Here is a 17,065-nt window from a genome sequence, read left to right as displayed (position 1 = left end):
CATCAGTAGATGCCTCAGATAAGACAAAAGTCAAAGGGGAGGAGTGGTTGCAAACTAAGGTGAATACAAAGGGAATGATAAATCACACAAGTGGAGGTCTGAATGATTGTTCAATGCTAGGACCTGCAATAGAGGCCGAGGTGGGGAAGCGAATGAGGTTCTCACTTGGACCATCCACCCTGGTGTCCAAAAGATGTATGGGAAGAGAGGATGTCCACATGTTTAGCCTCCCAGTACACCACTGATGCTGGGATGTGTAAAGGGGAATGGCAAAGGGAAATAGAAAATGAGAAAAAGGATTACGCACAGAAAGCCAGTTCCCCAGCTCAAAAAATTCCTTTCATTGACCCTCAAAAAGCAGGGATTATCCCTAGAGAAAGAAGATTCGAGCATGCAGCTCAAGAAGATGAACTTGATCTTTGTGTCCGAGATGCGCCTTTCTTTGGGGTTGACTTTCCAGTACTATCTAGGATTTTAGATTTACTGGATAAAGGCCATGAGCGGACACACTGTGAGATAGGGATCCTAAGGGCAACTATGACAGACCTTTTATGCAAGATAAACAAAGTGGAGGGGTTGTTATTTACTTGCAAAGCAGCGTCAGCACTTGCAGCTGACCAAAATAAGGGTGTGGTAATGTCTTACAATTTGACACAAACTCCTGCGGACTCAAGAATGATAGCTGCGGAAATGAAATCTTTTGCTGAAATGGCAGCTTTAAAGGTGGTTAACAAGGATAGCAATTTGATACCTGCTCCGCTGCTACCATTATTCAGCAAATTAGGAATGATATTGAGCTAATTAAGGATTGTATTATGTTTGGAAGAGGTGGTCAATTAGCGACTCCAACACCACCAATACAGGGGACTGACTCGATCGGGGAGGGGGTGGATAGCCCGACTGTGTTAACGGATTTGATTGATCTCTCTGATGGCTGCATGAATGAGATGTTTTCAAATACGATAGAACTGGCCCCTGAAGATGAGCCTGAAAAGCAGATTGTGGATTTGGCGCAGAGAGAAGAATAAGTTACTTCTTACCTGGTAACGTTCTTTCGATGGGATGTTCCTCCGACGTATTCCTTATCTTTGATAATTCGTCTCCAGCTTGCTGTCTCGGAAAACATTTTCAGCAGAGGGCGCTGCGCATCGCCGTCCGTCGAGTTGGTGTCCCTCGACAGCCACCGTATCGGCACCGACGTCACCATGCCCATAAATAGCCATGCGCAGCGTCCGTTGCCCAGTTCCGTTTTGTAGCATAAGATAAGTCATGCCTGAATTGGTTATTGACCTTGAAGGAGCGTAAGCTGCAACCATAAGGGAAGTATTACTACGGGGATGGATGGGAGGGGCGATAAGGAATACGTTGGAGGAACATCTCATAGAAAGAACGTTACCAGGTAAGAAGTAACTTGTTCTTCGAAGGGATTGTGTCCTCCGACGCATTCCTTATCTTTGATAGACTCCCATAGCAGTGTTGTGTAATTGGAGGTGGGAGTAAAAACGCCATGTTTACTTTTAGGAATAAACAGAATGTAATACTGCTTTGCCAAACCTAGTCTCTTGACTAGAGGAGGAATCCAGGTTGTACAATCTTGTGAAGGTATGTGCGGACAACCATGTGGCAGCCGCACATATATCTCGAACCGGAACCCCTCTTTGGAGGGCCGAAGAGGCTGCGATACCCCTAGTTGAATGAGCCCTAAGATTTTGAGGATGCTCTTTCCCTGCTAGTTTGTAACATTCCAGAATGGCCAAAATAATCCACCTGGAAATGGTCTTTTGTTATCGGTAGTCCCAATGTGTGCCCTGAGTAACCTACAAACAGTTGGTCTGCTTGCCTAATCCTAGCAAGTCTGCTGATGTAAAAGCTTAAAGCCCGCCTTGGGTCCAGCCTGTGTAGCGTGTCTTCCTCTTTCCCCGGATGGGGAGGAGGATAGAATGAAGGCAATGTAATTTTCTGAGTGATGTGGAATTCAGAAACCACCTTTGGGAGGAAATTAGGCTTCACCCGTAGGACAACTTTGTCTCTATGAAAAATTGTATGAGGGGGTTTACAAGATAGAGCTTGTAATTCGCTCACCCTTCTAGCAGATGTTAGTGCCACTAATAAGACAGTTTTAAGGGTGAGAAACCTTAGCAAACAAGAGTGGAGTGGTTTGAAAGGAGTACCCATCAGGAAATTTAAGACTAAATTTAAGTCCCATATGGGAACTTGGAATGGTCTTGGAGGATAGACATTAGTTAATCCCTTTAGAAATTGTATTACTAAGGGTAATTTGAAATACGATGGCTCCTCTGCAGTGCGCTTGAAGATGGATAGCGCTGCGAGATAGCCCTTGATAGTGCCAACTTGAAGGCCTGAATTTGCCAGATAGAGTAGAAAGGATAACACTGTTGGTGTACCACATGAAAAGGGGTCGATATTCTCTTCTCTACACCAGCTGCAAAATGTGTTCCAACGGCAGCGGTATAAAGACTTTGTTGCTGGCCTTCTGGCCGAAAGCAACACCTCCATGACGTCATCAGGGAGGTCCCAATCCTTGTATCTCAACCTTTCAGAAGCCAAGCGTGAAGGTTGAGGGTTCTGATGTCTGGATGGAGAACCTGACCTCCCTTCTGTGAGAGAAGATTCTCCTTGAGTGGAAGGCGAATTGGAGGGCAGATGGACATGTCCAGAAAGTCCGGGTACCAGGTTCTCCTGGCCCAGTCTGGGGCAATTAGGATCATGGTCCTCCGGAATCTTCTCAACCTCCTGATCATTTGAGGAATGACAGGGACTAGTGGAAACCCGTACAGGAGTGGAAACTCCCAGTCCACTACGAACGCGTCCCCTAGAGCTCTCAGGGGAAATTCCCTTGAACAAAACAGATCGCACCTGAGATCATTCCTGTTGGTGGAAAACAGATCCACTTGGGGGGTTCCCCAAAGGGCGAAGATCTCCTGAAGGACTTCCTGAGCTAGTTCCCACTCGTGGGAGACTGTGCCCTGCCTGCTCAGAGTGTCCGCCTTCAAATTCTTCTCTCCGGCTAGGTTAACTGCTTATTGAGAGATTCCTTCTTGAATTGCCCAAAACCAGAGCTGCATTGCCTCTCTGCCCAGTAGCAGTGATCCCACGCCTCCTCTTTTGTTGAGGTAGTGCATGGCCACTGTGTTGTCCGTCATTATCAGGACATTTTTTCCCTGTACTGATGGCAGGAAAGCTTTCAGCGCTAGTCTGATCGCTCTCAGCTCCAATAGGTTGATGTGTAGTCTGGACTCCAATGGAGACCAACGACCGCTGATGGTCAAGTCGTTGGCATGGGCTCCCCACCCCGTGAGTGAGGCGTCCGTGACTACTATTATCTACGGCCATGGTTGCCAAAACAGTTCTCCTTTCAAAATGTTCTCTCGATAAGCCCACCATTGAAGGTCTCGGGCTACCTTGTCCGGAATCCGAAGGAGATCTGTCATTTTTCGTGAGAACTGCGACCACTGGGTTCTTAGTGCGGACTGGAGAGATCTCATTCTCAGGCGAGCCTCTGGCACAAGGAAGATGCAGGATGCCATGAGGCCTAGCAACCTCAAAAAGTCGAAGGCTGGGAGATGTTGGGCATTTTGAAACTTGGTGATCTTCTGCAGAATATCTTGAGCCCTCACCTCTGGTGGCGAGGCTTTTCCCAGAGAAGTGTCCAGGACCGCTCCGATGAACTGGAGCCTCTGTGATGGTATCATCTGTGACTTCTTTAAATTGAGGGAGAAGCCCAGTTTGTGAAGGAAGTGGCAGACATAATCTAGCTGGATCTGAGCTTGTTCCGAAGATACAGCCCTGATCAGCCAATCGTCCAGGTAGGGATAGACGTGAATCCCTCCCTTCCTTAGACTTGCCGCCACTACCGACATTAACTTGGTGAAGACCCTTGGGGCGGAGGTCAGCCCAAATGGCAGAACTCGAAATTGATAATGAGAGCCGCCAATTGCGAACCTCAGTTATTTTCTGTGTTTGAGATGGATTGGCACATGGATATAAGCATCCTGGAGGTCCAGAGATACCAGCCAGTCCTGGAGCTGGAGGGCCTGAAGGATCTGAGAGAGAGTTACCATCTTGAACTTGTCCTTCCTGAGGAACTTGTTCAATTCTCCTAAGTCCAAGATAGGTCTCAGTCCTCCATCTTTCTTTGGGATGAGAAAGTAGGGGGAGTACCAGCCCTTTTTCCTCTCCGCTACAGGTACCGGTTCTATGGCACCTTTCTCTAGCAGGTCTACAATTTCCTGCAAGAGGAGCGGATCTGGAACTTTCAGAGAGCTGTTCCCCGGTGGATCACTCTTAGGGATGCGTAGAAAAGGCAGGCAGTAACCTTGGGCAACTGTCTCCAATGCCCAAGCATCTGACGTAATAGCCTGCCATTCCGTCAGATGTTGAGTTAACCTGCCCCCTACTGGTGTCTTGTGAGGAGAGTACTCAGAGCGGTTTGGAGGTGGCTGATGCAGATGCCGAGGGTAAAGAGGCAGCTGCTGCGGCTTTTGTATTTTTAACCCGTCCACCTCGGGTGAATTTTTTCGGACCCCTTTGAACCGGCTGTCCTCTGCCTCTTCCGAATGCGGAATAGAAGTGAAAGGACTTACCTCTCCAAGAGGTTCCTGAGGGGCGATATGGTGTCTGACGGATTGCAGCTCCCAGGGATTTTGCTGCTGCCTTTGATGTTTGAAGCTTTTCTAAACTGTCATCCGCCTTCTTACCAAACAAAGAAGAGCCGTCAAAGGACATATTCAAGAGTCTGCTTTGCACATCTGGAGCAAAACCAGACTTTCACAACCAAGCAAATCTCTGGGTTGTTGTACTTGCCGCCATGGCCCTGCTGATGCTGTCAGTGTCATGATGCCTACCCCCGGGCATCCGGATCAAGCCCATCAGCCCCGGGAGCAGGCATCCATACATTTACAAAAACCGCAGCAGCCCCAGCTAGGGGCTGTCTGGGTTCGGTTCTGGCACCGTAGGCACCAGGCTCATAATAAAAATCAGTCCTGGCGCCATAGGCGCCAGGCTCCTAGACATTACTTACCACATTACTTACCTCATGCAGACCATGCTGCAAATAAATCCAAGCCAACGTGAGGCCTGGATGGGACTATTTTACTACAGGGACTATTTTTTACTCAGGTGTGGTCCTGGGGAACTTCTTTCCTGGGACTACTTTGGAGGCTATTGAAACCACGCCCGAACAGCAGCACATGCTTCGTGTTATTCTGCATCCAGCAGCGTGACTCTCACCGTGCCTGCAGCCAGCATCCAGTCTTCGGCCTCGCCCGCGTGCCTACAGCCAGCATCCAGTCTTCTGCCACACCCGCCTCGAATCCAGAGCTCCTAGAATAAAGAGGAAGAAAAGGACAAGGTTAGAAAACGAACTTATTTCAAATTCCTCACCTGATTCCGGATTCATTTCATCTCCCGACCTGGAATGTACATCAGTCCTGCACGCGTCGCTTCGCCAGCTCCAGCACGGCGCCATACTCACCAGTTCTCACAGCATCTTTCGATCCGGCACTGTCTCCATCATTTCTTCGCCGTACTCCAGCACCTAGGGGCACAAGAATAACAAGGTGAGCCAAGGGAATCAACAAATACCACTTACCACCATAGACTTACCTGATTTACCACCGGCGGTATTATTCTCCATATCTTCATATGCCGCATCTGTAAAGAGGGAGAAAAAAAAACACGTTAACGCATGCAATAGTTACCGGACAGCGTTGGGTAACACAGACTCTTACCTGAATGCCAGCAGCAGCTACGAGACCTTCTCACGAACTCAGTTGCAACTTAAGGAAGGAAGGGGACAAGAGTGAACATCGCGCACATTGAACTCTTTGAACTTGATACTTACCAATCCCGCCTGCAACTTCAGAGTCAATGCTTACCGGAACTCTCCCAATGCCTTCAAACCAGTGGAGTAACTGGTATCTACGCGCCCCTGCAAGACACGCAGGATGGAGAGCTCATCTTTTACAAACATAAGGTGAGGTTACTAAGGGGATATCGGAGGTGATTAGTAGGGGAGAGCGAGAACAGTTGGGAGGCCATCACTAAAACCCACAGGTGGCTAATCCCTGTCTCCACTTGCAGGAAAATACTTCTTCGGGTCCAGCAGACAAGACTAGGCGGGCCAGTCCAGACAGTCATCTCTGCACTATGCATCACGTTGACGGAGACCGCAGCTGTCCGGGTCCGATCGACACCCCTGTGGGGTCCAGGTGAGCGTAACAGTCAGCAGAATCGATGCCAGTTTGAAGGGATTCGCACATTGCGTCTTTACCATCCTTAATGATGTTGAGAAACGCTTCCCTTTCTTCTCCCTCCGGGAGGCAGTCAGCCGCTGATGAAGCACACTCCTAAAGTGTGTGGCTGAACCTTGCGAGCATACAAGCAGCATTGATGGATTTCAACGCCATGCTACATGCAAAAATTACTTTTTGGCCATAGAGTTATATCTCTTGTCATCCCTGTGCTGTGGAACAGTAGGGTAAGCCGATTTACTACCTGATGAAGTTGCTGCCTGAACAACCAGACTCTCCGGAGTTGGGTGTTTGGATAAATATTCAGGGTCAACAGTAGACACCCTATACTTGGCTGATAATTTTTTTGTTAACCACCGGGACAACCTCAGGGGTTTCCCAGTTTGCCAATATTTTCCTTTGTAATGCCGCATGAAATGGCACCACAGGATCCTCCTGTGGACCTTTAACCAAAATGTCTGTGAGGTTGTCTTGCTGAAAAGCAGGTGAAGGTGTAGACCACCCCATAAACTCTATTATACTTGCCATCAAGGTTCTATAAGGGGTTTCAGCATGTTCCCCATGGTCTGGTTTGGCAAATTCCACTTCTGGGGAAGTGTCCAACCCACTTGCTTCATGTAAGGATTCTTGGAGGTCCTTAAACCTACCTTCCTCGGAGGTAAATTCCTCTGGTACAGGAGTTGCAGATCCCTGCAACTCAAAAGGTTTCTCCTGATCCAAATTCTCCCCTTCCTCATAAATAGATGCTAAGGCTCTGGAATGATCAGATCTTGGAAATGGTATCCCATTTCCAGAGCAGAAGGGGCCAATTTAGTCATAATTGGCTGAGAAAACGTGGACGTCGTCGACACGGACGTTAAAGGCTTCGAAGCCATCGAAAAAGTCGTCGAGAAAGTTGGTAGAGGCCTCGAGAAACTCGAGAGTATCGGAATTCTACTCGAGGTTGTCGACGACATTCTCGTGATCGAGGCTCTGGGTATGGCCACTGGCTGTGAGGTGGCCGTGGGTTTGTCATTTCTCGGCGTCGACGTCGGCATCGAAGACGGCCTAGAATCGACTGACCTGTGCATCGAAGAACCCTTCGATAATGGCGTCGAAGACATAGATCTATGCGTCAAAGGGATCGTCGACGAAGGCGTCAAAACGCGACCTTGCCTTTACTCGAGGGTTTGTGACGCTCTCGAGTAGCGTCTTTCGCCGGGTACTGCGACTCGCGGTGTTTTGATCTTTCGGGTCTTTCACCCAGGGTATCACCCTCAGCAGTCTTCGAGGGGGTCGAGGCCACTTTCTCGAAGACGCTAAGCATCTTTTTCCTAAATTCCTCCCACTCAGCCTGAGAGCTATGTTTTGTGGGGCAGGAGACCCTTTTTGTGGAAACGGAAGAAGAAGAAGAAGAAGACGAGGAAGGGGATCTTCGACATCTCTTTTTTGAATGCTTAGATCTCGAAGAGTGATGGGATCTGCTTCGAGACCTAGAAAGAGAATGTCTTTTGTGTTGGTGAGGAGACGAATGTCTCGACTCCGCCGAGAAAACTTTTGAAGAAGTTTTAACTGTCTTACCTCTCTCGAGCTGCCACTTACGCTCCTTCAAGGCTTTCACCGTCATGGACATGCAGTCCTTGCACTCCGAACAATGGTGCTCCACTCCCAGGCACCACAAACAGATCCTGTGAGGATCCGTCAACGACATTTTCTTTCCACAGTCTCGACATTTTTTGAAGTCGGACCGCGGAGTCGTCGGTTCGGATGAGGAAGCCATCGAGTACGAGTCGGTATTCACGAGGAATAATGAAGTATACTTGACTGAAGAACTGAGCAACGATATTCCGAGGCCCCACGAAGCGTGGAAAAATGGAACTGAGCAACGGACGATGCACGTGGCTATTTATGGGCATGGTGATGTCGGCGCCGATACGGTGGCTGTCGAGGGACACCAACTCGACGGACGTCGATGCGCAGCACCCTCTGCTGAAAAAAAATTCCGAGGCCAGCAAGCTGGAGACGAATTATCAAAGATGAGGAATACGTCGGAGGACACAATCCCTTCGAAAGGAGGGTAGTTGCAAGAGCACAGAAAAGGAATGCTAGAATTAACAAGGCCAAGAAAGCCAAGTCAAAGAAATGTGATGAGAAGGTTGAACTTGGGACCTACTTGAAAGAAGTGGTAGGAAAACATGATGAGGAAAATGGGTTTGATTTCCATCAATTAGATGATGAATCAAAGGTGGATTTGGATCTCTTTTCTGAGGGACCAGTTAACGGATTAAAGATTCTAAAGAAGTGCACACAGAAGTTGAAACACATAGAGGGGGTGGGAAAACCATCTGGATCAAAAGTTCCTCAGGATATACAAACTCAAACTCAGAAAAAAGGGCAGATTGCACTCCTGCCATACCACCCCTGGAGGTGCTAACAGCTTTATCACGATTTTATCCTGTAAAGAACAAGAAAATCAAGGCTAAGAATTGTAAGGAACCTTCGCACAGCACGGAAGTAGTCAGCCCTGCCAAGATCTGAAATGAGGGAAATGGCGAGCCCTGGATGATGGCAATGGTCGGTAGGTATGAACAAGTAGGGGACGTAGAGATGTGGAGAAGTGATGGGGAAGAGGAGGGAGTTCAGGAGGCGGAACATGTGTTTGCAGGACCAACTAAGAATAAGTTGTCCGGCAGCGACGTGGGTCGTAATGTCACCCCGAATTGTACTGAAGAGCAAGTACCCTATAGATTGATAAAAGAAAGGGGCAAAGAGGAAGAAAGAAATGGGAATGGTAATTATGAGGGGATCTTACACCATTGAATGTCAATATTTATCGGATGGGAAAGCAATGTTGCAATTAATGGTAGAACGAGCTTAAATAGAACATTCATGCTCAAAACATTTCAAGCGTTCCCCCCACTAAGAACTTTACGATCGGATGATATAGAATGGATTTGCCTAGCTACTAACTTTAACCGTTGCATATGTGGGTTCCAGTCTATGATCATTATGAGGAGGGTATGGGGGCAGAGGGAGAATTTTCCCTCTATTGGCTTGATCCCATATATCTTTCAAAATGATCATGAGGCAGAGACCTTTTTGGAAACACCCCTTGAGAATGAGAGCTCTGAAAGTGAAGTGCTGCTAAATGGTCCTCTTTCAAATATTAATGAAGATACCTTAAAGCAAATTCTTGCATTAACAGCTGCACTTAGTGGCATTACGACATTGACAAGCAAAAAAGCTATCCCACCTCCTATGGGTAACTCTGATATTTTAGCGTAACAAGGAACCTTTTGTTTTAATCTCATGGAATAGTTGTGGTCTAGCAAACTTTCTACGATGGTTTGGTAAGAAAGGCATTGAGAACCGCCCAAGGTGATTTTGCTCCAAGAGACCATACATGTGGCACACTTTGATGTTGCGGGTTATGGATGTTATACCCATTTGGCTACAAGAGGAACTAAGGGGCGTCCCTCTGGGGGTCTAGCTGTGCTCATTAATAACTTGTGTAAATTTGATACAGAGTTACTCTATGAGGATGCTGCCGTGATGGCGATACAGTTGAACCCACAAGGAGTAACGAAATTAGTTATTGTGATCCTATGTATATATTGGAATAGGGTCTGTATGTCCTGGGAGCAGATGGTGGATACTTTGGATTCAATACTTGAAGGTGTATTCGTGAAAAATGATCAGGTAGGGATTGTGATAGGAGGGGACTTTATCTCCACCTGTTATCAGCCACTAATTAACAACAGGAGTTTGTCTAATAGAATAGTTCCTTTGACCGTTAGGAATGGTCAGAATTGGGCAAAATACCTTTTAGGTTGGGACATACAGCTGGTACCGCCTCAAGTAAATTTGAGTCCTTTCATTTGGAATCGAGGCTGCCTTAGCTCTTATATAGATCACTTTTTTTTTGTCAGCCTGCATCTTAAAAGGCTGTGAGCCTGTGGTAATCAGGGATTTAGGTTTTGGGGACCACTTTGCCATCTCCATAGAGTTGCGGATTCCAAATTGGTGATACGACTCGAATATCATGCTTGAGGTAATTGAGATCTACAGACCTGGGCTATCCATTAGATGGAATCCAGCCATTTGCCGGAGATTAATGAATTGTATCAGAGGGGATCCAACTTTTGTGTTCATGGGACATTATGACATTGGTGAGGGTGTGGAGTTGAAAAAACAAATTACGAGTAGCACCCAAAGGCACCTAATGCATTTTGCTTGGGACTCAAATACGGTATACACTCCTAACGAACATAGGCATGTATAATTTACTAAAACATGACACACGGAAAGCCTGGGCCATCCTTAGAACTCTTAACGCCCAAATTATAGGGCAGAAGGAACCAGCCATACTAGCTTCAGTATGGGTGGATTATATCACAAAAAAATTGCCCCAAAAGTTTGAAATGGCACTCTCTCAGGATTATTCGGAATTAATTTTAGAGCGCTGCCCTTGGTCCATGGAAGACATTGCAGATGCCATTGCTAAATTAAAGGAATCAAAAGCAGCGGGTCCGGATGGGATTCCTCCCTGCCTGATAAAAACTGACTCTCACTTATGGGTGTGGAACCTCAAGAATAAATTTGACAATATTTTTGCAACAAGGCAGATTCCTGTTACCTGGTGTTCTGCGATCATAGTCCACATTTACAAAAAAGGGCTTACTAATGAACCTGCCAATTTTAGACCAATTGCGCTGACGGACGCCTCTTCTAAGGTTTTCTCCCAACTAATTCTGAAGGAAATACAGGAGTATATGTACAAGCACAACACCCTATCTAAATTCCAGATAGGGTTTAGGAAATGGGTTGCCCTTTGAAATGCGACTATTGTCTCTCATCTGCAGTGTCAGACGAAACTCCCTCATGTTGGAGCAGTGTATATGGCGGCACTCGATCTAAGCGCAGCTTTTGACAATGTGATAAGAGAATTGTTGTGGGACAAAATGATCCAGTTTGGTTTTCCGGTGCACTTAGTAGCGTTTATTGCACTTCTGCACTCTAAGACCAATTATAGGGTACGCCTGAATGGACTGGGTGCACTTACTGAGGCAATAGTGACAGAAGTTGGGTTAAAGCAGGGCTGCTCACTGGCAGCAGCCTTATTTCATTTTTACCTTTCGGATCTTGAAACTTTATGGAAGGATGCTATAATTTACCCTGTGCAAATAGCCCACCTTAAACTAAATTGGATCAGTTTTGCTGATGATTTGCTTATATTGGACAAAACTCTGTTGGGGTTGCAGAATAAATTGAATCTTTTTTCCAAATTTGCTGACTCTCTTAATTTAAAGGTGAATCAGGCAAAATCACAGATTATCATCTTCTCAGATGGGGAAAAAGGGTGGTAAAATTCAAATGGACCATTGGAAAGCTGAATCTTGAGGTTGCGAAAGCTGCTAGGTATTTGGGATACACATTATCGGATCAGAATTCAAAGAGATGGTGGAATGAGTTGTTAAATGAAAAACTTAAGACTTTGACTGCTCAGATGTGTATCATATACCATAACTATTGCAAGTTCTCTATATTGCCCATCATACAATTTTACTTGTTAAAAATGGAATCATCAATTCTCTATATTTTTTATATCTGCACCGCAGAGATTGATGGCCACAGCTAAGGGTAAATTCTGGAAAAAAGTGCTTGGTCTGGCGAAATCAATTCCAAATGATATAATTCGCAATTAACTAGGCTTACTACCTCTCTCAGCCAAAAGGAATTGGAGGATATTGAACAACTATAGTAAGATGTTAGTTCCTCCTAAGAACTCGCTATATGAAGATCTGAATCTTATGATTACGTCAGGGTCGTTGGTATCCTTATCTAAATTTGTAAAAAGAAAACGGATACAATTCTTGATCCGATTGTAGTTTCAAAGGAAGAACTCATAGCAGGTTTCCCCTGCTGCAAGCGCAAATTCTAATTGCTAAATTGGTGTGTCCAGTCGGATCGTATTGGCAACTATAAAGCCTATGCTGAAAATGCACTTTTTAGGAGGCAATTGGGACATTCACCCAAATATATCCTGCAATTTCCCAGTTTAGCTGCAAGAGGGCTATATCTGCGGTGCAGATTGAACCAATTTGCACTAACGAGTGTGTGCAGCACTGGGATAAAGGAAAGGAAATTTCTCGTAATCAAAGGGGGGGAATGCCGCTTTTGTAGGACACCAAATGTGGTTGAAACCTTGAAGCATTTGATGATATTTTGTGATCAATTTGAGGTGCTGAGAGTGAAAGAATTTGGGACCTACTGGTACTCAGGATCTGCCCTATCAAGGAGCGCTTCATGGAATAAATGGAACGCACTACCTAGCACGCTCAGAGCAGAAACCTCTCTCACTGCCTTCTGAAAAAAATTTAAAACCACCTTGTTTAACTAATTCCTCTCCTGTAGCTACTACTCTTCTCTTGCAACTAAGTAATGACTTCACTGTATGTACAACACGTCATTTTCATATCTGTAACAAGCGCCACGATGCCCTCCGGGCTGCCTGAGCACTCAACAAATGCAAATAAATAAATAAATATGTGGGGAAATAGTATTTTTTTTTTGTTTTTAATCTGTAAGATTTTTACAAAAGGAAGAATAATTTTCCGTTACCACTTGATACTGTTTATCTGACTTCATATCTTGAGTCTCTATGGAACTGTCAGCGAAGACACTTTTGTTTTAATGTGGAGAAGAAGTTTGTGAAGAGCCGGACACCACTACATTTGCTGGAGCCTGCAGGATTTCCTGTATTTTGCGTAAGATGTTATAGGATGCTAAGAGCCATGGGGTCTTGTCACCCGCTATTAGCCTTGACCAACAGAGTGCTTCGTCCTGCAGCACGTAGTCCGAAAAGATATGTCTCAGGTACGAAGATCTTAACTTCAAGGTTTCAGGACAAGAAAGCAGCAAGTGAGGGATGGTTTCTGTTTCTGTTTCTGTTTCTTCCGTTGGGCCCCCGTATGAATAAGATCTCATTTGTATATAGCAAGTTCAGTGTAGCTCTTAGTAACAGAGACCTTGCTTGCTTGGACCGGAACTGCTTGACGAATGGTTGTAGCTCGTTTAGTTTGCGAATATTCACTGGCAGGTGACTCGTTAGCTTGTTTGAAGCCGCTTTCTCAGTTGTTTTGATCCAATCAAGTTCCTTCACTCTGGTCAGTACTTTTACTGGATTGATGTTAAGAGTCTCCATATCGAGGGAAACTTCTCGAAGGATTTTCTTGATTCGGTCTGACCAGCTGTTTAGCATCTGACATTTTTGTTCGTTTATTTCTTGAAGAATCAAGTAGTAGACAGAAGGAATGTCCGCCGTTTGACATTTGCGGAAGAGCATTATGGAATTGCATCTTACTGATCCCTCGAGGGAGAGGAGACTGAGTTCTTGTCTTATGCACGCTATAGGCAGGCATTTTGGGAGCCCGAAGATAGACCGCCAGAACATTGCCTCCAGGGTAGACCAGATGGATGTGGAAATGTTAGGCAACGCGTCTGCTCCGTAGGCTAAAGTTGGGACCACCTTCATTTTATAAAAGTTGATCACCGGGATCAAGGAAAATCGGCCAAATTTCCTATCAATAGGTTTTGCTTGTGCTATGAGTTTTCTAGTTTTTTCTTTTTTGGAGTTGTCCAAAATGACGCCCAGATATTTAAATTCTGTCACGTTTTCGATCTGGTTTTTATTCAGGACTAGATTCGTCTTTCCGGTGGTTTTAATGTTTTTGGACAGCGACATTAGTTTGGTTTTTTTGTCATTTATCTCCAGGTTGTTTCTTTCCATATACTGCTGGAGGTTGCTCAACTGACGTTGCAGTCCTATTGGTGTATAATCAAGGAGTATAACATCATCTGCATACAGGAGCCTTCCCACATGCACTTTCCCAATTTTAGGGGTGAAACTTCTTCCGATGTCTTAATGTCAATAGTATTAACCTAGTCATTAGACTCACTAAAGTCCTTGCAGAGATTGATGAACAATTATCACACATTGATGAATAATGAAGTAGTGTTTTTTTTTTTTTTAAACTTTGGTTTTTATTAGCATTTTGTAAAACGTAAAGACAGGAAATGGGGCCTAACTGACCCTCCCCCTCTCTCCCTCCCCCTCACCGTGTCCAAACCAAACATAACAGCAGAAATGAGACCAAACTTTCACATCTTTTCCTAGGTCTTTGAAGCGCCGCAACATGTGACCCATTCAGTTACTGGCTTGAAGCCGACGTCGCCCCAGGTCGTGGGGACCCCCCATTTGGGTATTGTCCTTCACAGCGATGGTCACGCCCTGACCAACCGGGGGCACGATTTTCGGGACTAGTGACATCCCATCCCCATGTCTGCTGGACCCCATACCATTCAGCGAGGAATGAGCATGAGTCATTGTTCACTAAGGCAGTCAGTTTGTCCATCAAGAACATGTTCTTAAGTTTTTTTGTCCAATCTTCTTTGGAATGTGTTTCCGGGCTCTTCCACCTCTGGGCTAGGGCCACTCTGCCTGCTCTCAACATAGTTTTCCACATCCTTGGGTACCGGTGTATTTCCGCTTCCTCCGGGGGGAGGCCCAGCAGCATGGTCAGCAGGTTGAGGGGTAGAGGGTCCTCCGTTACCTCCGCTATCCAATCTCTCACCGCTTCCCAATAGGTCTGTACCTTAGGACATAGCCACCACATTTGACTTCAGTTGAGTGGTGTGTTTGCATTACCTTGGAGCTTCGTTTTGCAGTTTGAACTCTACCCTACTATTCACAGCATTGCGAGCTGCAGATAGCTCTTGCTGTGGCCCCTTCTGCTTCCTGGAGGAGGCGGAGCCACGCTGCATCACGTGACGGATCACATGACTTATCCGGACCTTTTATTCAGCCGTGAGTCAGCTGAGCGGTGTGTTTGCATTACCTTGGAGCTTCGTTTTTGTCATGATCACTGCTTCCAAGGAGCCAGGACCAGCCCAACATCCTTGGAAGCAGGCCCCTAACCCTAATCCTAGGCACCAGCCGGTCCCTACTGGGACCTTTTGGACCTTGTCCTGGCGCCGGTGGCACCAGGCTCATCAAAACCATCGGTCCCGGCACTGGAAGCGCCGGGCTCATAATTGGTGTGAAAGTGCTTTGGTGGACTTACCTGCAGCAGACCATGTTGCTTACTTACCAGCCACTTAGAAGCCCTCTGTGAACAGGAACTACTTTCTTACCTGGGTGGGGCAGCTCCACTCCCTGGATACAGCACTGGAACTCTTCTGGAAACTGGAACTCTTTTCTTACCTAGGCGGGGCCGTGGAAGAAGACGCCTCATCACTCCAAGGCTATTTAAACCACACCCGAAAGATAAAACGTGCTTCGCGTTATTCTGCATCTGCAGCAGAACGCTCACCGAGTCTGTTCCAGCCTTTCTTCTTTCGATCCTGAACCTGCAAGAATTATACTTACCATTCCTGTATCCAGTCATCATCAGCACCTGCAAAAGACAAGAAACAACAGGTTAGCAAGGCAACCTTTACACGCAGTGCTTACTCACCTGATCCACCGGCAGCGGCCGTGTCTTCACGCTGCACCTTCGCCTGCAAAGACAAAAGCATTGTTATACTTACCGGCACGCCGTGAATTCCGGATTTCTTCATTCTGCATCGCCGCCTGTGAAGACAAAGTATTGTTACAACTTACTGGCATTCCGCGGACCCCGGTGCTGCAAACCAACATCTGAAAGACAAAAGAAAAGACATTAAGCAGGTATTTACTTACGCCCATCACGCTCGTCGCAATAAAACGCCTGCGAATACTCCGGCGTCTCTTTAACACGAACTAAGCTGCAAGGAAAGAGACAGTTAGAGCGCTTGCCATACTTACGAATTTCCAGGCGCTTCACTCCATCTTCCATCTCAAGAGTCCTGCAATACATAAGGGAAAAGCATTATACAGTGTCTTCAATATTAACGTGTCATGCATTTAAAGACTATAAAGACAAAAGGTGTCCAGAAACTCACCGCTCGTGCAGATAACGACGGTAACCATCCTCTGAAGTCAAGAGGCCTATGTTTCACCAGTGAAGGAACTGGCAACGGCACCCTGCATCAGACGCAGATGGAGAGCCCAGCATTCACCTATCTAAGGTGAGCATGTTGACCTGGGGGCTCTACGAAAAAGCTGGGAAGAGAGAGAGAGAGAGAGAGAGAGAGAGAGAGAGAGAGAGAGAGAGAGAGAGAGAGAGAGAGAGAGAGAGAGAGAGAGAGAGAGAGAGAGAGAGAGAGACAACCCAGACCATTAACCCCCATATGCTTTCACCTGCAGAAACCTCACTCTTCGAGTTCGACACACAGTGCGAAGTGGTTCGACCCCAGAAGCTAATCGAGTCCTGCACATCACTTTTCGAGACACAGACACCTTCCTGCCAAGACCCGCGCCTCCGTGGGAATCAGGTGAGCATTACAGTTTTGCAGTTTGAACTCTACCCTGCTATTCACAGCATTGCGAGCTGCAGATAGCTCTTGCTGTGGCCCCTTCTGCTTCCTGGAGGAGGTGGAGCCACACGCTGCATCACGTGACAGATCACGTGACTTATCCGGACGTTTTATTCAGCCGTGAGTCAGCTGAGCGGTGTGTTTGCCTTACCTTGGAGCTTCGTTTTGCAGTTTGAACTCTACTTGCTATTCACAGCATTGCGAGCTGCAGATAGCTCTTGCTGTGGCCCCGTCTGCTTCCTGGAGGAGGCGGAGCCACGCTGCATCACGTGACGGATCACATGACTTATACGGACCTTTTATTCAGCCATGAGTCAGCTGAGCGTTGTGTTTGCATTACCTTGGAGCTTCGTTTTGCA

The sequence above is a fragment of the Ambystoma mexicanum genome, chromosome 2p, assembly GCF_040938575.1.
Source record: "Ambystoma mexicanum isolate Mex_15411 chromosome 2p, UKY_AmexF1_1, whole genome shotgun sequence".
Lineage (NCBI taxonomy): Eukaryota > Metazoa > Chordata > Amphibia > Caudata > Ambystomatidae > Ambystoma > Ambystoma mexicanum.
The sequence above is the reverse complement of the archived record's forward strand: the minus strand, read 5'-3'. Positions refer to the sequence as shown.